This window comes from Corvus kubaryi, unplaced genomic scaffold, assembly GCF_017639235.1.
Source record: "Corvus kubaryi isolate FWS band 111438036 unplaced genomic scaffold, C.kubaryi_AGA036_p1.0 68, whole genome shotgun sequence".
Lineage (NCBI taxonomy): Eukaryota > Metazoa > Chordata > Aves > Passeriformes > Corvidae > Corvus > Corvus kubaryi.
In genome coordinates, this window is record NW_024582056.1 from 18,805,693 (window position 1) to 18,830,910 (window position 25,218).

General features: G+C 36.4%; 1 long non-coding RNA gene across 1 annotated transcript; it reads left to right on the top strand.

Annotated features, from left to right (window-relative positions):
* Nucleotides 1-34: 34 nt before the first annotated feature.
* LOC121674443 lies at nucleotides 35-25,218 on the top strand. Its single transcript, XR_006019618.1, has 7 exons — nucleotides 35-259; nucleotides 14,393-14,450; nucleotides 17,808-18,042; nucleotides 18,265-18,350; nucleotides 21,659-21,848; nucleotides 22,521-22,592; nucleotides 24,647-25,218. It is a non-coding gene; the product is annotated as an uncharacterized LOC121674443 (long non-coding RNA).

The window sequence follows — 25,218 nt, forward strand, 5'->3', positions numbered from 1 at the left end:
CCCGGGGCCATGCTGGCCCGCCCGGCCCCGGGGCCATGCTGGCCCGCCCGGCCCCGGGGCCATGCTGGCCCGCTCGCTCCCGGCTCTCCACAGCCCTCAGATCGCCACGAGCTGGTGCACGGTTCCATGGGGCAGGCAAAATTGGTAATAAAGAGGAAATCCCTCTGCCTCCGACATCAGTACGTACTGCTCGTGCACCTCCAACCTGTGCCTACAATCTGTTACAGCACTTGGATCAGCGTTGGAAAACGACAAACTGGTAATTTGCAACGGAGCTTTTTGAGGAGTGAGTGTTGCTGCTTTTATATTGTCTTGGAGCAGAAGCCAGCATGTACTCTGTGCTCAGTCTTTGCAGGTGTTAAATATTGTTTCATTCATGTTCATTCTTTCTCCCTTGGTCTAAAGGACTCACCTTAGCTGAATGCTTTAAGCTTTGTCAACACAGATCAGGTCTGAGAAACTGTTGCAAGGAAGCTGATTCTCCCATGCAACCTGGACAGCTAAAATGGTCACAGAACATGGCATATGGCATGATTACAGTAACACCAGGCATTAGAGAGTATTTACCACTTGAATCAGACCTATTGTCACTCTTGCAACTTGAGTGGAATTAGGAAAGTTTGGAGCTTAGAGCAGAGGCTGAGAAAATTGGCAGTGATTCGATATTTGTAAAGCTACAGGGTTGAGAAACTATTAAAATACAAGGAAAACTATGTTGTTGATGAAAAACTACACAAAACCTGAAAATTATTATGATCCTACAAGAGAAATGCAAACTTTGAGGAAAGGATTGACATTATCTTTTGCCATTGTCATGGATCCCTATCTAAAATATGTGATTTGGCCAGGAGAATGGGTTCTGTTTTGAACATGAGTAGTTGTAGTCATGCACTGTTAATGATTTTGTTACACTGGTGAAACAAACTCTAAAGCAATCTCCCAAAATCCCACATGTGCACACCAAATCAGGCTATTGAAGCAATATGTGATAGTGTCTCTTTATTTGCTGTATCTGTCCTGTAGAGACAGCATGCCTGCATTTATATCTCTCTAAAGATCATGGATTTCTGCAGGGTTTTGTGTGAAAACAAAGAATTGCTTATAGAATAAGCAATCCAATAAGTGTAAAAAATGCTGTATATATATGTATTTTGCAAACAGTACTTTTGATTCTCAAGAGGCAGGCTGGACTCCAGAATTGCCTAGATGACATTACTACACTTAGAAAGGTTGCTGGAGGTCATGAGAACAATATACAAGCATCAGTTAGACTAGGCTGAAACAAAATGTCCACATATCTCTGCAAAGAAACAGACATACCTTCCTTGAAGGGTAAGAAGAGCAGAGAACACTATTTCAATCAACCAAAGAAACTGGTCTAAGTAATTTATTTGCAATTAAATTAATTTCATGAATATCCTTGAAGATTCAGGGTGATCTAATTGTGGCTTTCCAGTCCCTGAAGGGAGCCTACAAGAAACATGGAAAGAAACTATTTACAAAACCATGTAGTGACAGGACAAGGGGGAATGGTTTCAAACTGAAAGAGGTTTATATTAAATATTAGAAAGAAACTCTTTACTGTGAGGTTGGTGAGGCACTAGAACTGGTTGCCCAGAGAAGTTGTGGATATCTCATCCCTGAAGGTGTTCAAGGCCAGGCTGGGTGGGGCTCTGAGCAACTGGTCTTGTGGAAGGTGCCCCTGTCCATGGAAGGGGGGTTGGAAATAAATGATCATTAAAGTCCCTTCCAACCTAAGACATTCTATGCTTCTGTGTATTTCTTACAATTAATTGTATTTAATGTCCTGGTTGAAAACTGTATTCAAATTACACTGACATGGAGTTGCTACAAGCAGGACCCACATACCCATCCTAGACTGCTCTCAGCTACTTCCTGAGGAAAGAAGAAAGAAATCTTTGAACATAATCATGCAAGATCGTTAGGTTCTGTGTTAACTATACCTGTGATGACTGAAGGCTTGTATTGCTAAAGAATTTTTTACCAGTAATCATAACCATTCTATGAGGATCATTATGTTTATTTTCCAGAGAAATACTTCTGAAAAAAAAAAAAAAAAAGTATTGAGAGAAGAATAAGCACAAGAAAGTGCTTATTTGCATTTTGGCTACACAAAAATCAAGATCCTGCTGTGGAAGATACAGATTCAAAAGAACCATAGATTACTTAGTGACAGTATGAGAAAACAAGGACTCAAAGGGTGGGGATCTGAATTATCACAGAGCTGCTGAGATTCCTTCTGTTCTTATATGACAAGAATTACACAAAAGACCACTTTGAGTGCTTGTTCTTCATTAGATACTTCATCAGAAGATTGAAAAACAAGGACAATTATTGCATTAATAAAATTTTAAATTTAAATCCTAACATGTATAAACTATCATAAAACAGGTGAAGCCCTTGCAGTGATATACTTAAAAATACTGAAAAGCTTGGTATAAGGTCCACTCTTCCATATAACATTTGTCAGAAAAGCTATGAACTAGATATGTGGTATGACATACTCATTTGCTGTGCTGAAAAGAATAGATGAGAAAATATCATGCAGCCTAATAAAATGTTAGATCAAAAATCTGACCTAAAGATAGGCATTTGTTATCACCATAGGATATTTCAATTTAAGGCACTCTAAACTCTTGTGTTACTTCCTTGTGGCCATTTGACATGCACAATACCATGAAGTGATAAAACAACCCACTTTGTCCTAGATTCATCAAACCTCATAACATTTGATGTCAATCCATTTGACAGTGTAGCACCTGATTGTCCTGATTTAAACACTATGATTATGACTTCAGAACGGGTCAGAAGTAGCTTTCATATCTATGTGCTGATTTAGGTTTTTCAGGGAGAGAGTACACACCATTTTATCTGTGTACTGTCTTCAAGCTAGCTGAAAAGTGGAATATGTCAGTATTTGAAACAGAGTTTACAAACAAATCTGAAAGGAAAAACTTTACTACAGACTTTCCTCCATTTGGCATCTTCTGAGTTGCTGTTTTGAGCAAAGGTCTAATTGAACTCTACTAGACTGTTGGTTTTACTAGACCTTTGCTCAAAACAGCAACTCAGAAGATGCCAAATGAATTTCTATATGGAAAGAGATGTGTTAAATATTGCTAGGTTATGGATGCCTAAGGCTAGAACATGAGTCCAGATGGCTGAAGTTCAACAGATGCCACAGAACTACAGAACTTGCATAAATATGTGATGTCAAGTGTGGGAAATCAGAGTGACGTTTTTCTATGCAAGTATGAAAGCCTAAGTATTTTACCAAAAAAAAAAAAAAGTTCCCAGTCTTTTATAGTTGCATTAAGAAAGAAAAAGAAGACCATGTTCTATGTTTATATCCTATCTATCAAATATCTATGGAATTTTTCTTGTAGGTACTTGCAAAAAAATTCAAAATATCTATTGTAAAATATCAAAGATATAGGCTTTCTTATCACTGATCTAATGGGTTTCTGAAGATTGATCTCATAATTAGAAACATACCAAAATGCTACATAGTCATATTCAAGTCTCAAAATACAATGCAGGGCTGCTGAGACATAAGGTTTCACAGTAATATTCTCTTCTGTAGAGAATGAATGAAAATCAGCATGCTTGCCCCATGAGAAAGTTCATGCCAAAGATTTAGGGCCTCCAGATGTATCAGGTGGCACAGTGTGAAATAAAAAGATAAATGTCACTTGCATTTAGTGCCACCACTTCCCAGAAATAGATGTTGGGCATTTGTAATGAGACACAGTGGTCACATGCAATGGTGGTATCCTGAGAGATTGGTTCAGTGGTCATATCAAGTCCTCAAGGCACACAGACACATTTGGCAGGAAAGCAGCCAGTGCTTCATCCAAATTCCATGAGGGAAAAATTGCAAGAGGCTCTGGGAGCCTCAGACAGAGAGCCAGGGCAGGTGAACGCAGCTGAGCCATAGGATGCATCATGTCACAATGAGAGCTACTGGACCCTTTACAGCAGCAGTGCTGATGTCTGAAGGTGCCTCAGAGTGATTGAATATTGTTTTGTGGGTAACAGTTTGCACCTTTTTAGCCAAACAGAGCACAATTTCTGATTCTTTTATTGAAAAAATCACCTCTATTAACATAATGGAAACATTATTTGGAGAGCTTATGTTTGAGAGGCTCAGGTGGGATGCCTTGCAATGAAGAGTCAGATGCTCATTAACTTCAGCATTGAGAATATTCCTCAGCTCTGTTTATTGCATGGCACACATTGCCCAATAGAACTCTATTTTAGTTCTTTCACCAGAGTATTTTTCAGTGTACTAAGTCTACACCTTGATGAAAATGAGATCACTACCATTTTTTAATCTTTGTGATGTTTTACATTTTTTTCCTTATGAAATTTGTGCATTCCTGTCTCAAAAATCCAGTAATTACCTCTGCTGACAGTCTTCTTCAGGAACATCTCCAGCTTCTCTAAAATTTCCTCTGTCCATTTGAGATCCTGCTTTTTAAATATTTTTTATGGTCAGACAAAAAAAGGAAATTATTTGCCTTTAGTGTCTAGTTATAATTCTAAACTAAATATTCTAAAAATTGAGTGGCAAGAGATGATGAAAAAAACTTATTATCAAAAGTAATCTGATCAAAAATAGTTTGTTATACAGGCAGGATATCTGAAAAATAATTTTCAATGTCTTTATAAAAAAGGATGAAAATGCAGCTATATTGATGTAAAAAATACCTCACCTGCCTTCTACAAAGCAGGTTTCCTCAGTGATGCTAGATTTGTACTTCAGGCAGTAGCCACTACATTTGGAATCAATGATTACTTATCTTGACTTTTACCGTTCGTTATAATAAAACAAATATGTATGGATTTTTATTTTTTTTCACCATGAACACTTTACAGGACATGAGTTAAACATATGTGCGGCTCCAGACTGCATGAGCATAATCCAAGCGTAAAATAGCACATTATCTCTGAAGTCTCACATGTCCTTTCCTTAAACTTTCCAGTTGGGTCTGAAAAACCTTGCTAAAAAAGACCCTTTGTATACAAATAATTGGAAGAAAGATGAGGATTCTTTTTTCTGACCTTGACATAATTTAAAAATATTTTTAAAAATACAGGAAATTATGAGGGCAGAACATAACACCGCAGATCATGTGTTTTGGTACAAATGAAGACCCTTTGATGTTAGTAAAAAAGAATCACAGTTGTGGAGAAGTAGGCCCTCTAGCTGACAAAAAATAATGTCTGACTAGAACTTTTCAGAATTCAGTTATTTTAATGAAAAAAGAAAATAAGATGAGGCTGTTGTTTGAAAAATAGAGAAGATGATTGCTTTTTCTTTCTTTTCTTTGTGTCTGACCCCCTGCCCAAGAAAGCTGTTTTTTAGTGTTTGCTTTCTCTTTTTTAGAACTGTAATTGGATAGATACTTGTAAGTCATGAAGGTTTATGTTGCACACATTTGTTCTATGGCCAGTTGTTTTGCTTAGATCCTGTAATAATTTTTTTTCTTCCCAAGGCTGAATCCTCCTTTCTTTTCTACTGTGCTTTAATATTAACTGAAGCAACTTATGAGAATACTATATCTAAATATGTATGGCAAGTCAAACAGCTGCTGAGAGTGGAACAGCCAAGAGACCTGTATAGAGAAGAGCCAGCATCCATTATTTTTCTTGATGGAACCTTTATTGTGATTCTATGATGCTTTCAGTACCTCTGAATATCTGAAGAATTTAGAATTTTGTCAGATGTCAAGGCTTCTAACTTTACAGTAAAGGAAACAGACAATTGCTTAAAAAATGTCGTGATTGGCAAATAATCTGGTAGAAAATGAAAATGTATTAATTTCTCCATAAATGTCCTAGTTTAAACAACTCCCATAAAACTATTCTATCTAAAGTGGCAGTTATTAAAAAGACAGAGCCAGACTCTTACCCATGCAGAGCAAAAATGAGTCAACAGTCAACAAGCTGAAGCAAGGAAAATACTGACTACATAATATGAGGAATAAAAAATTCACAATGAAGGTAGTTAAGCAGTGGAAAGAGATTTTTCTAAACCTGATTTGAAAAGACTATGAGCAGCATGCTCTAACTCTGAAGTTAACCTTCCTAGATGATCTCCAGAGGCCTCTTCCAACCTTTTCTATGACCTGTATATATATGCATACATATATAAATGTGTGTGTATATAGGTAAGTATTCTATATAATATCTAATACAATATATTTTTTGCTGAAAATCCCAATAAAGAAAAAAAAAAAAAAATAGCATCTTCTGTCCAGAGTCTTTCAAACTGCTAACTTGAAGAAAACCCTAAGGGAAAGAGATATCCATCCAAGAGATCAAAGGCATGAAAAAGCTATTGGGACATTTCAGAACCATATCTACATCCATGAAGGAAAGCATCCTTTCAATTGTTTTCTCTCAGTAATTTCTATTTTTTAAGGAATCATATAAAAAAAACCAAACACTTTTTGTATTTATAGAAAAAGAAAAGCAGATTTACAACAAGGCAGGACCTAGAAAGACAGTGTGTCCTACCTCATAGCCAAAACTAAGTGATCTATCCTTCCTTTTTCTAATGCTAAAGTGTATTTAGCTGAATTATTCTGGAGCGTAAATGCATTTTGTCAATTCATAAAATTCCTAATCTGCATCTTAATACTCAAAAATAAATTCCCTTTCCTATTTAATTCATCTGTCCCAAAAAAAAAAAAAAAACAATCTTAGAAATGTTTTTGGATTTAATCAAGTTGGAACTTTGAATTTTTCTCTCAAAACTGTGCTTTAGAGTTAAGAAGATCAAAGTTCTGCAATTCATGCCATGAAACCTTTTCTTCACTAATTGTAAATTGAGAAGAAATTTTTACATGGAGAAGAAATTTGTTAAGGAGTGCTCTGGCTGAATGTCAGGTTTCTGCTACTGGGAGTGCAGCATTACTGCAGGAAAGTTTAAAGCAGGCTTTCTGACTGGATGAATGGATGATTGCCTGTTCTGCAGTCGCCTTATTGAAACCTGCTAGTCACACAATCTTACTCCTAGAAGGAATAAAAATACCATAATTCAAAACTATAGAAAAGATTAATTTACAAGCACTTAAGACTGACTGTTGAACAAAAGGTCCTGTGTAGTCTTACACACATGCCAGTAGTATATAATTCTGCACCTCTTACAAGAGTAATGCCTCATTACCCGAGTCATACCCTGGGTGAAGACCACCTGAACGATGTTAGATTCAGGCAACACAGAGGTGGAAAGAGGAAAATATTTAGTAATATAAATCACAACTAAGGCCATCTGTCCTGCAATTGTCAAGGCAGTACACCGCCTCAGGCTCCTCCTGGGCTCTTCATCACTACCAGCTACCTGAATAGTAACAGCTGCTGCACTTTCTTTCATCTGTGGATAGTGAGGAGGCAGTATTCCAGCTTGTCAGCTGCTAGTGTGCCCACAGTGAGCCATATATTTTTTATCTTTTGAATCAGGCTATTACAGTAATACACTTCACATGGGAATACGTTCCTATATATAGAAAAATTTCCAATGTCTTAACATTTAAATACAGTAGATGCACTTCAACAAGCAACTTTTTTTCTTTGATTAAGCACTGACTGTTCCTCAGTTATCAAATCAAATTTGAGATCTTAGTTCTTGGTCTTCAAAGCTCTCTAGAGAGTGGATAAATTTAGAAATATAAACATTATAATCATAATAGGCTGGAAGGTTGCATGAAGAGAACATCTAATCCATCTTTCCTGCCAGAAGGCATAATCAACAAGGCAAATATCACCTCAGGTATATATTGGTCCAAGTTATTTTTATATATCTCCAAAGGAGAAGTTTCACAGAATCCTCAGACAATCTGTTCCCATGCTTCGCTAATTTTGATCACCATAAAAAAAATTCATATTAGTAACCTAAATCTTCCCTGTTGCAATTGAAACCCATTATTTCCTGTTCTATCCAACTTGAATGTGGAAAACAGATTTTTCTTTTCCATCCTGCAGCAGCCTTTTGCATAGCTGAATACTTTCATGCCTATCTTCAATCTCCTCTTTAGGTTAAACAACTCTAACTCATCAAGTATTTCCACAAACCTTCTCATCAATCTCAGCGCTGTCTTTCAGACTCTTTTCAATTGGTTCAAAACTGAACAGAGTGATGCAAATAAAGCTTTATATTAACTTCTGAATAGATGAAATAAAAAGGCTAAAATATTAAAAAATACAGGCAAAGAAAATTGTCTTTTCAGCTTAATTCTGATTGGATATTAGTAAGGTAATACTTTCAAAAGACAGATGAAAATGTATTATGAAAGTTGAGATACTAGGTAATAAGAACATGAACAAACATGGAAGGATATATTAGATGAAATATACTGAAAGACATTACAAAAACATTCCATCTGGTTCTGAAGTGTTTAATAAAAGGGCAAAATAAGAGATGGCACAAATAGGTATCAACCTAAGAAAGGCCATAACCACACTGAAAGGGGAACAAGAATAAAAGTATTAGGCATGTGCTTTAGCCACCCTAAGTTTCAGGTGGTGTGTAAGTATCCATAGAAAATATTAGAGAGAGAATTGTGACAGGAACTGTGAACTGGGTCAAGAGATCTAAGACATTTCTGAAACCTACAAATGTGCCCATCAAATCCATTCACCAGATACTTTTGCACATTCTATTAATAGAGCTAGAAGAAAGGGGAGTTTAATTATATTCCTAAACACAACATGGCCTAATTTCTGTGGAGAACTATAAAAAAGGTATATTAAGAACATGTCTGTCTAGTCCAGAACACTCCATGGACTCAAGATTCCCTCCATCCCTTAAATGTCATCCTGAGAAATTAATGTTTACTGTGAGCAGTTTTACTGGGGGCCAAAGGTAATGGTGATAATTTAAATATGGTAGACTATCTTTCTGAAAGTTCTGTCACGTCGGAGATAGTTAATAGTTCTTTGAAGGAAAACTAACAAATGACAAAAAAAAATATCCTCCCCTTTAACATGCTCTCTTTTTTATGCAAAAAGTGGAATCTATCAGCCCTATGTTAAACACAGCATCCACTGGCTTTGGATCATGCATTTAGATCATCTAGTACAGAAGATTTTCTATAAGCAAGTAATAATACCAAATATATACTTTTAATATATACTGTGGAGGTCTTCCAGATGTGAATGGAGCTATAGATGAAACAGCAGTGTCTGTTCAAATCTTAGACCTACTCCAAATAGTGACTCAAGGCTATGAACTCTCTTATCCCCTGTTAATGATGACACTTCATTGCCACTGTTATCTATTTAACAAATTCACCCGAAAGCAAAGGCAAAGGAGAAAAGGTGTAGGGGTGAGAGAGAAAACACGGAGAAGCAGGAATTAGTAGCTGTTTCAGAACAGGAGGGGAAGGGAGGAAACAGAGCAAAAGGAAGGTAATATACTAGAAGAGAAAGCAAGTGGTAGAAGTAGCAATGTCTTTAGACAGTCATTTTACATTGAATTGTACTGAGTATACCAAACACCTCTTTGTTTAGACTCAAAAAATTAGGGACTTTAGTCCAAAGGAAATCTGTGTGTATTACAATAAATTCAAAAGTAGCCAGTGACACTTACAAGACATCTTTTTCAAAAATGCAGTTACATTGCAGAGACAGGCCATCTCTGTTACGTAATATTAATGAAAAATTCTGTTTTTCTAGAATAAACAATCATATGGTGGAAAAATCCAGTTCATTCATCATCTCTTAGAGTTTTGGCAGTGCTATTGAAAATGCTTGGGGATGATAATTTAGGTCTCTTAACAATTTTCCCACTCCTATATCCTTTTGGAGATTTCCATCTGAAGAAGAGTGAGCAGGCCAAGAAGAGCATGTATTTCTGCCTAGATAGTTGTGAATCTTCCAGGATGTCCACCATTTAGGGATCTTTTTACTTGGAGGTGAATGTACTTAGGGGTAACAAATCTCAGGGAATTTGATTTGTGCCTGCTATTGGTAATCTCACTTGATGACTACTCACTTGTCTGAGCAGCACTTCCTTACCAATCCTCCTTGTTTCACACAAAATCTTAAAGTCATGATCCTGTACTTCATCAATTACCTCTCTGTGGATTCCTTACTTTTAATTTCTTAATTTGGAGTAAAAAATACAAATCTTTTAGCTCAGTCTTCATAAACAGTTTTTGTACACTTTTACTACCCTTTCCTGTAGATGTACTATCTTACTATATACTTCTGAGGTGAGTGGGCTAGAAATATAAACTGTGTACAAGTTCTTGAGTAGTCTACATAACTCAGACAAAATGGTTTTTTTTCCATTCCATTCATTTTAACTCCTAAAATTTGCTTGCTTTTCTGAACACCTCAGTGGATTGGCTTGAGGTTCCAGGATTCTGTGAGTGGTAAAATTTAGTTTAGAGCTCATTGGTGCATATGAACAGTGAGGTTTATTTTCTCATGTACATTACTTTGAATTTACCAACATGATATTGTCTACCATTTTATTTCCCAGTCACTCAGTATTATGAGTGTGTCCTACAGTGTTGTCACCCAAGTATCCTCTCTCTTACATCATTAATGCTTGTTGTGAAATGGAAGTCCCAGCACCCTAGTGTTATCTTATTCTGGTGTTAATATCATCAACTTTTTATTTATCTGCTTTCTATCTTTCTATATATCTATTATTAGTCCATGGAAACTTAGTTTCATTATAAATCTTTACTGAAAAATCTTATTAAAAACTTCCTGAAAAGCCAGTGTCAAGCAACTATTTTCCACTTGGTCATTGATTCTTTGAATAAACTCCAAAAATATACTTACAAGAGGCAAATTATTTCTTCCTCTTTATGTTCACACCTATCTATAGACTTAGTCTATTTTTTATTCTATTTTCTACCATTTTCTCCAGCATGGAAACCAAGCTTTCTAGTCTGAACTTCCATAGTTCAGTCTGAGAGCCTTTCTATGAACTGAAACTTTATTTCCCACTACCCATGCTACCAAGGGCATTTTATATTTTAACTGAATCACTTACTGCAGTGCATCTTTTTCATATTTTAGTCCTTTTGAAACTCCTAGGTGAGTACCATCTGGTCCTTGCAATTTGCTACAACTCATGTTATTGATTTGTTCTTCATAAAAATGTAAAAATGACTGCACTATGTCAGACCAAAGGTCTCTCTGCATCAGTATCATTCTTGGACAACACCAGATGTCGAGGGAAGATTATAAGAAAGAAGGAAAGGTGTTTTGGTAGTTCCTTTAAATTCTCCCCTGGCCTTGAACCATTTGTGATTCAGATATGGCTGAAGATCAAATCGTCAGTTTATTTTAAAACTCTTAATGAATTTTTCTTCTACAAACCTTATACTAGTGGAAGAAAAGGCTGGTCTGACTTCTCACATCTGCCAGACCCTGTAGCAGAGGTACTGTGTGCTGTGCACAAAGAAACAGATCCTTTTGTTTTGTTTCATGGTTTTAACTTCTTGCAAGGGAACCTACTTACTTTTCTGCATCTTCATTAAGTTTACAGATACTCATTAAGTTCACAGACTTCCATCTCATCCATCCTTGATTATCACTTTTCCAAGCTGAAGCATTTTAGCTTTTCGATTGTTCGTTGCATGGAATTCTTTCCGTATACTTTGACGACATTCCTGCCTCTGTGTCAACCTTGTGGTGGGATGTTTTTGTGGTCAGCAAGCAATCTCCAAGCTACTTCCAAGTATTATAACTTTTCAAATGCATCTTCTACTTTATTTTTAATATATTGTCACATTAGATGATTTCCCCATTTGAAACTAGAGTCCCACTCCCCCTTATCCCTGATCCCACCAGACAATGAATGTGTGATTACAATCTGTCAGCTCCTGCAGAGTAGGTATTTGGTAGCAAAATTTTGAACAGTATCCCAGTCAGTGCTGGGTGTAAGGTAAGCACTAGCTGTCTTCTCTTGGATTTCCTAACTAAAAACTCCAAAGAGGGGCTTTCAGCATCTCTGGATGAGATACTAGAGTGTAATCTCTCTTGTGCCCTAACTGGATGTTTAGCCAGGCTATATATGATTGAAATCTGTTATCATTATTGAGTTTGCTGCTGCTGCATTCTTTCTGGTTTACTTTTCTGTGTCCCCAGTCACTGTGACTCTCATGATTTGGAGAGGAATACAGAAATTGTTAACATAACCCTAGTATTACCCACTTTCTATTCAGTCATAGGTGCTGAACACTCCTGATTGATAGTAACCTTATGCCATTTCTCATTTGACCCTGTTTATACTACAATGCCCCAGTATGGTCAAGTGCTGGGATAACTGGTACCTTGTAATTATTTTCTTATTACTTATTTTCCTTACACCACATTTGTAATTTGGCTCTTAAGGCAGTATCATAATTTAAAAACAGGCATTCTAGTAGAATAGTCTTGCTTTTGGGAATAATCTCTTCCTTTGGACCCAGTGAAGTGACTTGGCAGCGCTCTGTTGAACTAGATTGAAAATTAGATTCATTGCAGTCAGGGTAAATGTCATATCATGTAGATATTATGCTTCTGGGAATACATTTTTCATCTGTCCTTCTCTACCTTTTTAGATGCATTTTCTTGCTCTCTTTGATTTGCCAACTATGAAGGTAGAAAATAACACTGATAAGGAACTGATTCCTCAAGAAACAGAATGTGCTTAGAATTGTTACTTGTTCAGTCAGTGCCTCTCCCATCCTATTTACTGCAATTTCTGGGAAAACACAACTCAAAGAATAAAGGAAGTTTTTCTGCCTATCTGGGGAAGATCCTAATTTGTTCCAATCACTCTCTACAGCCAACCTCTATCCTTCCTGCTTTCAGCAGAGGTCAAGATTTTGTTCTCCATTCATTTTATCATGCCAAGAAAGAAGGGGAGGAGAAAATTTAGTCATCAGTCCACACAAAGGTTGAGGATAGTCCCTAATAGTCCGTAAGAGCTGTCATGAAAAAAGATGCAAAGCCCATGCCTGCGAACATAGATAAAAAATGGCCTGTTTAGTTTGGAATTAGTAAAATTCTGACTCAGCAACTACATGAAAACAAGATACTCATATCAACTTCCTTTTGAACTATCAAAAGATGAATGGGAAGAAAATATTGAGAACAGAGAAATTAGCAGGGCAAGCAGTGCATGTAAACTGGTGTGAACAAGCTAACTTAAGTAATTTAGAAAAAGAAAGAATGAACAGATATACTGACTAGTGAATTGTGTAATGAAGATAGATGGTTTGATGCTCTTAATTTAGTCTCATAATGTGAGAACAAAAAGACACTCAATTACTCTGAGTGTTAGCAAATTTAAAAGTGATAAAAGGAAACAATTCTTTATGTAGTGAATAGTAAATCTTTGGAACTCAAATACTCTAACATTCAGTTACCTGAGCAGTTTAGATTATTTAGAACCAGTCCTTACTGAATGAAAACAAGCATAGCTGTGGTTGCTGTTTTGAAATAGGAAAGCACAGTGAAATAGCATCACTGTATCTAGAATGCCTTTTAGAATGCTGGAGAGTATTTGTAATTTGATTTCAAGAGCATGTTCTGTGCTGGACATTCACAAAAATTTGTGACACCTTTTGGTGTTTTATGATCTCTCAAGGAGCAGCTATGGTGTGCTGCTTAAGTCCTCACCTACAGTGGCAGATCCATTCTCATGTCCTAGTCAGAGAATTGTAGCCAGTGTGCCACACGAAGACTGGAATAAAATCCCTTGGGAAATTGAGCTGACTACTACACCTAAGTCTTAGCTAAACACTTTTACTTTTTTAAGGCACATGGAATGAATCTTTCTTCTCTTGTTGACATTATGCTTGATGACATCTCTCTTCATATTGAGCCATTATAGCTGAATTCCTGTTCACTGGACAGTTTGTTTATCTGCATGGTGTAAGTATCTGTGAGAAGTGTGCTTGGAAGAACAAGGTACAAGCTGATTAAGGTGAAGAAGCCCAGGTGAATATTTACAGCCACCAAGGACAAACATCAGACGTTAAGGCTTTCAGGCAACATTTCCACTGTTGAAGTGATGATCAGCTGTTCTCAGGATTAGTTTCAATATCATTGTCAAGTCAATCATTGGCACAGTACAAAAGATATTTCACTGTGTTAAGATTTCACTGTTAATGAGAAATGTCCTCCCTAGGGCAGGCCAGATGTCCACCTAGCCTAGTGCTATGTCATGGGCAGGTCAAAGGATGCCATTTTAGCAGAATACATAAGTCTGGCTAACTTGCAAGCCATAACTCATGTACTCCACAAGCTTCTACAGCTACTGTATTAGAATATTGCATGTGAGATCTTAACACATGTTTTTAGGATCTATTTGTGACCCTGTTTTTTATGAATTTTTTCTGTACCTTTTCTTCTTCAGATCTTCCTGCTTCTACTGCCTCCCTGAGCACCAAGTTCCAGATATTCTCCAACCACTGGTAGAACAGTTATTTTATTTTAAATCCACATTGTACTAGCTTGGAGCCACCTTACTTACTGCTGCAGCATTCACCTATTGCTGAATTTAGTGAACAACCGCTTTACATTTCTGTTAATCTGCCCCTTTGAATTCATAACCCCTGGCCATGCCCTTTCCTTAGCCTTCTGCCAACCTGTCCTTGTGATGTAGCTACTACTCCATCTCCTTGACCATTTCAGTTTTTCTTCTCTTGTATGCACATTCTCTATATCCACTACATCCTTCTGAGCTGCAGAGATAAAGAACACACAGGCTACAAGGATGTAGCCATGCTAGAGGCAGCCTTTGCCACAGAAATGGCCTTAACAATCCTATATGACTTCTGCACGTGTAACTGCCAGTTCAGAGCATATCCTAATTCACCCCTCACAAGAAGTCAGCAGCCTAGGAACACAAGCCCATCAATTATCCTTCTACTCAGACTCTAAAATGTCTTACACAGGGCTTGACATTTGCTGCCAGTCAAACTTCCACTTTAGAGACCTCATGTAACTATTTTAGTTTCCACTGCTGACAGTTTGGTTCAGTTACAATGAAGGTTCAGCCAAGTCTTCCTAATGTAGGCTCTTTCTTTGCCATACACGGCGATTATGGGTCTCTGCCTGCCCCTCAGAACCTGCATGAATTTAGACAATGTTACTATGCAGGTCAGGGACTTTAGTCCCCTACCTAGCAGACTGAATTTAGCTTTCAGAGTTTCCCTCTTGCATTTGCCCCCTGTGACTGGACCGACAAGTTTCTCTCCTGCATCCTTAGTAGGTTTAGTATTTTAATCCACTTGACTGAAAAAAAAATAGTCTCACATTTGGATGTTTCCCTTTGGTTTTGGGAAAGACAGAAACTGTTACAGTTATGCACTTGTTTGTGAATGTGGTGGGAGGGGTTCTGTGATGGGTAGAAGATTTTGATGCTAAGGGACACGTTGTCTGAGATTGCCAGAAGAATGTGGTTAGCTGAAGTACTTATATTCGTACTTAACAAACATTTTGTAGGCACGACATACCCCCTGTTGGCTATGGAAATAGTGTTCAAATGTCCTGCAATCTTAATGACAGAAGGGGTGGGAACAGATCTTCAGCTCATCTGTAGAGTTAGGCTCAAAGGCCCTATAGTATTCCTGCTGTAGCATAGGATGTTTTAATGTTCATCTTTGCAGTTCATCTTCTCAGCATTTATCCAACTCTGATTCCATGGTCACCATGACATGGCAATTCTCTAAGGAATTTCTTTAGCACATCTCTTTTACTCACAGAGTCACAGATCTCTTCATTAAGCATCACTGGATAATTTTTTCTATGCTTGCCCTTTCTGCTACCTACTCCTTTGCACTGCTGGGGCCAGCACTCAGGTTGTTACTACAAATTAATATTTTTTTTCCTCAAGCTCCACACTTTTGCTTGCATTGACATAATTAACATACACAAATCATAATTACCATGCTGGAGTGACCTCTTGGATGGATCTCTTCTCAGCTTTGAACAAGCAGGAAATATGAAGATTTTTGCAGAGCTATTTTTGCAGCTCCTGCCATGCATCAGATGCTGACACTCCTGCATACACCCTGAGGTGCCCAGCATTGACAGTGCCCTGTGCTCAGGGTATTAATTGGCCAGCCAACAGCAAAACAGCCAATCAAACAGCTTAAGTAACAAAGGCAGCATTGTGTATTTACTCTGATTATCTTACTTTTGCCTAATGAAGCTGCTTTAAGGTTTCTCTCCTGGCAAGGATCCAAAATGCTTTTATCTGCCTGCGTGCAGTGGGCTGTCAAGCTGAGAGAAAAAGCCTCCTTTGTGTGCATGGTCTGTCTTGTTTTCAGAGGAGTTGCTGCAGAGGAAAGGGTGGGTGCCTTGCCTTTCATATGTTGAAGGAGGCCTGTAATGGTGTCTTTTTCATAAATGTTCTGATTTTTTTAACTTTGATCCCAGTAAATGGAGTGGGTGTTGAGAGTGCATTAGGCACACAGTTTCATCACCATGTGGCTCCTCCATTTTAGTTAATTTCTGTGTCACTAGTGGTATTACTGGGGCCACTGCTTACTTGCTAATGCCCTCTGGATCTTCATCTGCTTGATGTATACCCTTGTCCCTTCCTTCCCAAAAAGAATGGAAGGATCTTAATGCAATTCTTACAAAGAAACTTCTGAGGGAAGAAATCAAAAAATAAATCAAGAAATGAACCTGAGAAGGACTTCATATTGTACATGGCCTTAGTTTCCAGTACAATATCCAACAGAGTCATTCAGTTCTTTAAGGAAAATGGCAACAAGTGCAAAGAGGATGTAAGCAGGATAAGAGCAATCAGGTTTGTGCTCTCAGGAAAAGAAGTTTCACTAGTTGGTGTACTTATTTCTCAAATTTTATTCCCAATTAAAAGCTTCTCTGAATTTACAGCAAAATTTATCTTCAATTCTAGAGTTATTTAAGACACTTTAAACAGAATTTTCTCCTAAATTTTTGCAAAGGTATCTCATACTACAAATAAGAAGATTTTATATATTGTGGAACTTTTTTTCCCAATTATTTTATAACTGAAAAAATATGTTTGCACACTTGTTTACATATAAGTTTATTTTTCATTTAAGAAATTCCTTTCATAGTCAAGTGATACACCTGCAGTAACTTTAGGCCCTGCAAAGAAACTTGTGCTGGAGTGAGTTCATACTTGCTCCCACCAAGTATGTAATTTTCACTGCTCTATTTCAGAGTGCTTCAGTATACTTCAGATTGAATTTTCAAAATACTGTTTTTTCCACTGTTTTTGTTTTTTTTTTCTTATGTTTACATAAACATTTATAAAACAGGACTGCCTGCCTTCATAGTTTCCGTAGAAATACTGCCACCAAACTGAAACTCATGGAATTTGTTTAGGACTTTTTTCCAAATAGACGTCAGGGTGCTGCCTGAATGCCTCAACTCGTCATCAGCAAGGATGGTGCCCAGATCTATGCAGGGACTGAGGTGTCCCTGATTCCTGACAGCCAGATCCCAGTAAGGATGTATTAAGACCCCTGGCACTAAATCCTTAAAAGAAATGCAGTAACCTAGAGAAAATACAGGGTATTAAGACAACAGAGACCAAATTGGTGGAAGATGATGTTGACTTGTTATCTGCTCTTTCATAATCAAGATAGTTCTCTGTTTTTTATGGCCACAATACCTGAATTTACGTATTTTTATGAGTGATTTGGTAAGAGCCCAAGGACAGAGTGAGTGAAGTATATGACATGTCCCAGGGAAGCTGGCATGGGGAGCAGCATGATGACACAGCATGTCTCTGTCAGACACCTTCTAAAAGTAGCTACTTGTTTTTCCAGTGACAAAAGAGGGTGAGATGCATCTGGAAACTTGAAGGAAGAAGAGGCCACCGTGATTACAAGTCTTCTTATGCTGAAGTCGCCATTTGCCTCCATTAATCCATTAGTCATCTATTAATGAGGGTGACTGAATTAAAGAGGAGGGAAGTGAGCTGCTAGTGGGACACTGGAAACCTAATTCCATCCAACTAACTCCTTCCCCTTGGAGAGTCCTAATCAATGCCAAATCATCCTGGTACAAAAAAACCTTTAACATATGCAATCTTTGTAATGCCCAAACTCTTTTTTCTCCTCCTATATAGTCCTTTTGATCTCATTTCCCTTCTGCTGCTATTTCTATTCTAAGTTCTTAAGTAAGAAATTTTTTTGTCTGTCCTGGTAGTGCTTACTGGTAGTGCTCTAATAATAATTAATCAAATGTTGTTATTACTTTATTGTTTTTATTTTGTTATCCCAGGGGCAATGTTTTATCTCATTATATAATTTGACACTAACCATTGAAAACCAGATGAATGAAGAATCTATTTTATCTAACAATAAAAGGTAATTTTTCATTAATATGTAGAACAGTTTGCATTTTTTCTACAATAATTACTTATTTAACCATTCAAAACTTAGATTTTTTAATGAACAACAGTATCAGAAATTGTTAGATCATTTTGCTGGCTTTTATAAAAGAGATAATAAGTACTTTTCCTTTGCGTGTTCAGTGTAAAGTAATTGTAGCTATCTTGTGGTTTTAAGAAATGTTCAGCCACCATAAACAACGTATTTCAGTTTATGAAAGACGTACCATATATGTCACTTTCTGTTTAGTGTGTGCCTATTCCAAGATACCAAAGGACCTGAAGTAGGTTCATAATGGATGCCGTTGTTTGCTTTAGGTAAAACAAATACCTTTTTTTGATCCTGTGTGTATGAACAGAAAATGCTGTGTGACAAATCCATAGATAAAAGACATATGCAGCTGCTTCTCAGTATCTCAAGCATGGTGCAGAGCAAATAACTAATCAATTTTCTTTTAGGTCAGTAACAAGTCATGTATTAATGAGTAAAACCTGTTTCACAGTTACGTGCCATATGAAAATTCATCCTCTGGAAACATAACTTGGTTGCTGGACAACATGCAATCTTTCTGTAACAGTCAGTGTTCTATTTCCAGTATCATGTTAAGCTATTGATAACCAGCCCAAACACTCAAATATCTTAGGTCACTGAATCAACAAAACCCTTTTGCAGAAAGCCTGTTACTTCATTGATTATAATCCAGAATTCAGATTTCCTTGTACTTCTTATGCAATGATAAAACAAAAGAGGAAAAAACAACAGAAAAGCAAACCAATCTCAGTTCTGATAAGAGCATAATTTACTTTTTATTTCTGCATACCTGTTACTGACAGGTAACTATTAAGTGCTGCATCAGAATGGAACATTCCCTACAGTGAAAATGAAATAGATTACCGCTCAATATAGCAAAAATCTAATTATAAAAGCTTGAAATGTTTTGTGTTTTGACTCATTTTCATTATTACAGTATCTTTACCCAAATATTAGCTACAAATTTACATTTTGAGGGGTTATTTCACTATGAAATTATTTTTGGGGTTTGTACCTTCCCTCCATGAATCTTTTAAAAGCAAGAAAGCTCTTACATTACTGTCTACATAATGTTAATACATTTTTTGTCCTGTGCAGAGTCAAAAATCGAGATTCATAGAATCACAGAATATGCTGAGTTGAAAGGGACCCATCAAGATCATTGAGTTCAACTCCTGGCCCTACACAGGACACTCCAAGAGTCACATCATGTGTGTGACAGTATTGTCCAAATGCTCCTTGAACTCTGGTTCAGGGCTGGTGCTGTGACCACTTCTCTGGGGAGCCTGTTCCAGCCCCCAGCCACCCTCTGGGTGAGAAACCTTTTCCTGATATCCAGCCTAAACCTCCCCTGACTCAGTTCCATGCTGTTTCCTCGAGTCCTGTCACTGGTAATCACAATAAACCATATCTCTGTATAAGTGGGGGTTTGTGGGTGTGAGTTTAGGTCTTAGGTCTGCTAAAGCAGAATGTAAAGGATAGTTGGGACTGCCTTTGTCTGTGTTATGTCTGCAGTAGCAAGTAGACCAGTAGAAGCAAGATCTGTAGTATGAAACTCTTGGTGTTCATGCCCACACAAGTCACGTTTTAATGGGGGGGATAAACTCTAGGCTATCCTTTAGCCTCCAGCCCATTTTGCAGTGTGCATTGGAACTGCTCCTTCTTCCTTAGTTTCACCCAAAAGGATTTCAGTTCAAGTGCTCCATGGCAGCTCCATGGTGCTTATTAAAATAAAATAAATAGGCACAATTGGCAGTTCAAAACTGCTCTCCTGATACAAATTAAAACACAAATGTAGGCAAATATTCTGTATCTCAAAAGCCATAATCAGGCCATAATCAAAAAGATAGGAAATGGCTCTTAAAATGCAGCAACAGGACCAAGAAATGGCAGCTCTAAATGAAAAGTGTGCTTACTCTGGATATCAATGCACGAAACCAATGCAATGAAAGGAATGTTGTAACCTGATCAGAAGGTGTGAGATGTAGAAAAAAAAGAAGTAAATGGACACCTCTTAATATTATAGCTAAGGGACATTAGTATTTTCTTCATAATATTAAGAAACAAATGGAATTAAAAAGCAACATTCACTGGTCTCTATATGAAGAAGGTCTGTCAAACAATATAATGAAAAAACACAAATATTCAGCAAAAAAGTCTGTGTAGGGACAAAAGACAACATAGTTGTAGCATGTTTCATTCCAAAAAAATAAGCCTATAGACAAGCTTGTACAAGTAGAACAACTGGAGGATTTGAGAAAATATAGAGTGTGCAGAACCATCTGCTGCTGAAACAAACAGTGGATTTACAAACTGAAATTCTCTTGAGTTGCATTGGACAAGAACCCCTTTTCTCCTTCTCACATACTTTTCATTGCAGTTACATGTGTAGCAGCATGATATACGAGGGAAAGAATAATAAAAGGAGAAGAAAGCAAAGCAACTGCACAGATGTCTTCCCCCTGCCCCTCGCCCTGATTATTTCTACAAGTTCTGCTGAGACATTAGAATATCTATAAATTCATTGCCATCTAATGAAGAAAACTGACTCACAAAAGGAAGACCTTATTTCTTGCTATTTGAATGGGAAATTCCCTCATAGCAGAACACCTGTTGCCATCTAAACAAAATGCAATAATTAGCTGGAGCCTACTTTGTATTTCTTGAGCAATGTGTTTACTGTAATTCACTTGAACATATATAAATCTGTACTAATAGTTTTTTACTAGGTGCTATGCTTGACTCAGTAGGTGTTAACTTTGATTTAGTAGATTAAATATCTGATTCAGCAGGTAATTCACATGTTTCAACAGGTTGTATAGTTGATTCAACATATGAAGTATCTGGCAGTGTTTATTTTTTTCAAAGGTTGTTTTATCCTTATTAGAATTAACTTTGTTGAGTTCTCCATATGGCACATTAAGTGCAAGTTAAACATTTTATTGGGAATGTATATTGTAAATTGTTCATTTAAATACATTTATACAGCCTTTCTGAAGTTCAAGTAAGAGATTATTCCCTTGTGAAAAGTTTTGTGTTTAAACATTATTCTTCTATTAATATTAGTCTTTCAGTTGTCATACTGAAATTTCAGAAACAAAAAATAGATTTTTTTTTAACTATTTCATACCTAAAGGATGACAAAAAATAAAAGCAGAATAGAGAAGAGATGCAGGTTTCAGAATATGGTGGTTCATCTTTGACAAATGGATATGTATTTTTTGCTTTTTTTCCATTTCTTTTACATCTTACAGGATGCACAGCAGAAATCAGTTTGAAAGAAACCTTGACAATAAAGCAGACAGAGGAGAATTGGGATGGAAAAATATGAAGAAGAGTAAGGAGAAATTAAAGAATAATATGGTCGTGTTGGATGAATATCTGAGGACAGACTGTGGAAGAACATGTTACAACATACTTCTGAAGTAAATGTTTTGGCAATAGGTAATATTTAAGCTCACAGGAACTGTATCAAGAATGAATGCAGAGAAGAACCAAAGCATTTCATAGGGACGTGTGTCAGAGCTTACAAAGAGCAAGTCTTTTAGGAGGCACCACAAACATCCAAGGAAGTCCTTGCCCTGTCACACCACCATCTAGTGGTCCTTACTAAGATTCTCACTATGCACAGAAGTAAATGAAATCTTGGCTAGCAGAATTGACTGGTTCTGAATCTTTTCTGGAGTCTTAGCAGTAGATTTAGCTGGATTTTAATTGCTAAAATCATGAAATCAGGTAAGCAGGAGTTGACAAGTGGATCCTAAGTACTCAGGCCAAGGTCCATCATAGTGAGACACATATCTCTTTTTACATTCATCAAGTGCTCAGTCTTTTGTACCCGTTTTTCCTTTCACACATTAGTCTGCTGATGGCAGGACATAAACCTGTAATGAAAATCACAGGGCTTTATTTTGTTTGACTTCTTAGAGATTTCACTGAAAGCTACTACTTCATGCAACTTGAGCATCCCATGGTGGCAAGTATTCTTTTGTTTAATTTGACTTCTATTGTTTCTTGTTCTAAATGATTGCAATTCTTCATTGCAGGTGATTTATCTTGTTTTATTTTGCTTTTTTTTTTTTTTTGTATTTTAATTGTATATTTAATGTTTTCTAGGTATAAGAGAAAGTTGGATAGTTCTGGAAAATACCAGCAAACAATACTAGGAAAATACAAAATAATAAATAGGTAAGACAAGAGAAGAATAACTGCTGAACTGTTGTTAATGGGTTATAAGATTTTAGCCTTTCAATCTTATATTAAGTTATCCTAACTTTACATTTCACAGTCATTATACTGACTACTGGCTATACTGACTCTTTTTATTTACATCTACATGGATTGATAAATTAAGATGCAATTTTTGCATTTCCAACCTTAATCTTTGTAAAATGCAGAAATTAGAATCTCCTAGACAAAGTGATTTCAATTATTGAAATTGATTTTGGATGTTTCTTGCCATTGACTTTTTAAACAACTATGCTAAAGAACTGTAAATATGATGTTGATCTACTATGCTCTTGAAGTACACTGGAATGGGCCAACTTTTACCTTTGTAATGCATGACTAAAGGTATTAGAGGTAAAGAAAGCATGAATATCAATCTGTTTCTGTACTCAAAATGACCTCTGGTTTTATTAGTAATGGAATCTAAGTGACATCATCTTTTGACAGTCATGATCTTTAACCCAGTTTGATCTAAACCAGACTCCTTTGGAATGACATCATTAAGGTAAATCCCTGAAAGAAGAACAAACCATTTTATTATAAACCATTTAAGGGTATTAAGTTGCTGGGAATGATTTCACTGATTTTTTTCCTTATAAAGGACAAACAATTTCAAGATTGCAGGTTAATATCAAGACACAACTGAACTTTGAATTTTTTTTCAGTTGCATTAGGTTTAATCTTCTTAAATACATTGTAAGACTTCACATCTTTTAAAACACGATTCAGAAGTCACTGAGGTATTTCTTATGTGAACATTGCAGTGCAAACTATATTATTATACCTAATTCTATTAAAAAAAATGGCACTGCAATAAAAATGAAAAAAAGTAACTACTTTATATAAGGAATCTTATTCTTTCCACCCTATCCACTCCAAACCCAGCCCATCTGTCCTATGAATTCATGGTTTCTTTCAGGAGCTGACCATCCTGGGGTTGTTCTCCTTTTCTGTCATATACTGACTAAGAATTTAATGAATTAACCAAGGTCTTTTTTTTTTATGATGTATCATATTTAAAAATTGAATATTGATACTAAATGAAGAATAGCAAAGTTTTGATCTGATATGAGAGAGAAAAATATTGTTCAAAATACCCACTTGGGGAAGGAAAGTTGTAAGCAAAAGATGTGTGATTTGATTGTGATATAAATTTTTGCTCTAGATTTGTTCCATTTTTAAAAACCTTTAAGTCATTGAATGGAAATGAAAATAGCAACTAAACACTCCTAATAGCAAAAATGCACAAATACACTTTGAACAGCTTTGCTGCTACCAAGAGAAACATTATCTTTTAAACAATTGATTTGTTTTGTCAATGTTTTTCCCTGAAAGCAGATTGCATACAGACAGTGTTATAGTGGCATTATCTTGAGCTTAATCCTGATATTTTTGGTAGCCTTACTTTTGTTTTTATCTTCCAGCCAGGTGTTTCCAATAGTTTTGACTGTAAGATAACCCAATAGCTGGTGATTAATGTAGCCATCGTAAAGAACATAAACAATCCCAGAAACAGAACTCAAAGTTCAAATATGGATGCTAACAGTAATTGCTTTTAACAAGTGCAAGGAAGAAGTGAGAGGAAACCTGGTATTGAATTTTGTGTTGCCAAAGAGCAACTGACCAGTGATAACAGAAGCATCAGAAACACAGAGTGCAGAGAGGTAGCACTTTGCACAGGAAGTATCATGAAACAGCCCATGTCAGCCCAGTAGTAATTGGGCCTTTGAAGTTTCAAATGTGAGAAGAGATGAACATTCATCTTTAAAGTGTGCTGAGTCTCAGGGATTACTTTTGGTTAAAGTAGGAATGTGCAGTTATTTGAAACCTGACCCTGAGGTCTCTAAAAAGTTTGGCTTAGGTTGTGCTAGAACTGACCTTGTAAATTTAGACAGCTGCTAGACTACTGCTAGGAGCAAATTATTACAGCAATTGTGATTTTCATGACTAGCATAAAAGCAAAGGGCACCTATTTAAGACCTGTGAGGTCAACTTTCACATTTACTACATTGCAGAGAAGGAAAAGCGGTGCAGTCTCGCGAGAATAAGATACTGTGAAGAACTTTGAGATTCTGCATAAAGCTGGAGGAAGAAGAAGAAAACCACACATAAATATATGAGAATAGTTCTTTCAAGACGTGAGGTATTCTGGCGAAAAAATATTACTTCAAAATATTTTATTTTTAAAAAATTCTAATTTACAAGCAAGTATTTGGAGACAATGTGCCAAATATTAAAAATATACAGCAAACCTTGAAATCATAACAAGTTTATTCATTTGATTGCTTTGCCTCTGTATTTAAAAGAATAAATACTTCAGCAAAATAGGTTTATCAAAATTCAGTTGATTTTCTGTCTGAGTTTGTTGCAATTGAAGACTGGATATAATCCCAAACTCCAAATCTAGATATGATTTTGTGGTCACTTTATTTAATGCCGTGTCAATCAGATATTGAATTAATCAATTCTTTATTTGAACTTTGGAATGGTTTCTATTTTTTTAAATTGTTTGGGTGATTGGAATCCCATGATTTTATTGACATGAATTTTAAAAGTTGAGAATTATTTCTATATGTGAGATTTTAGG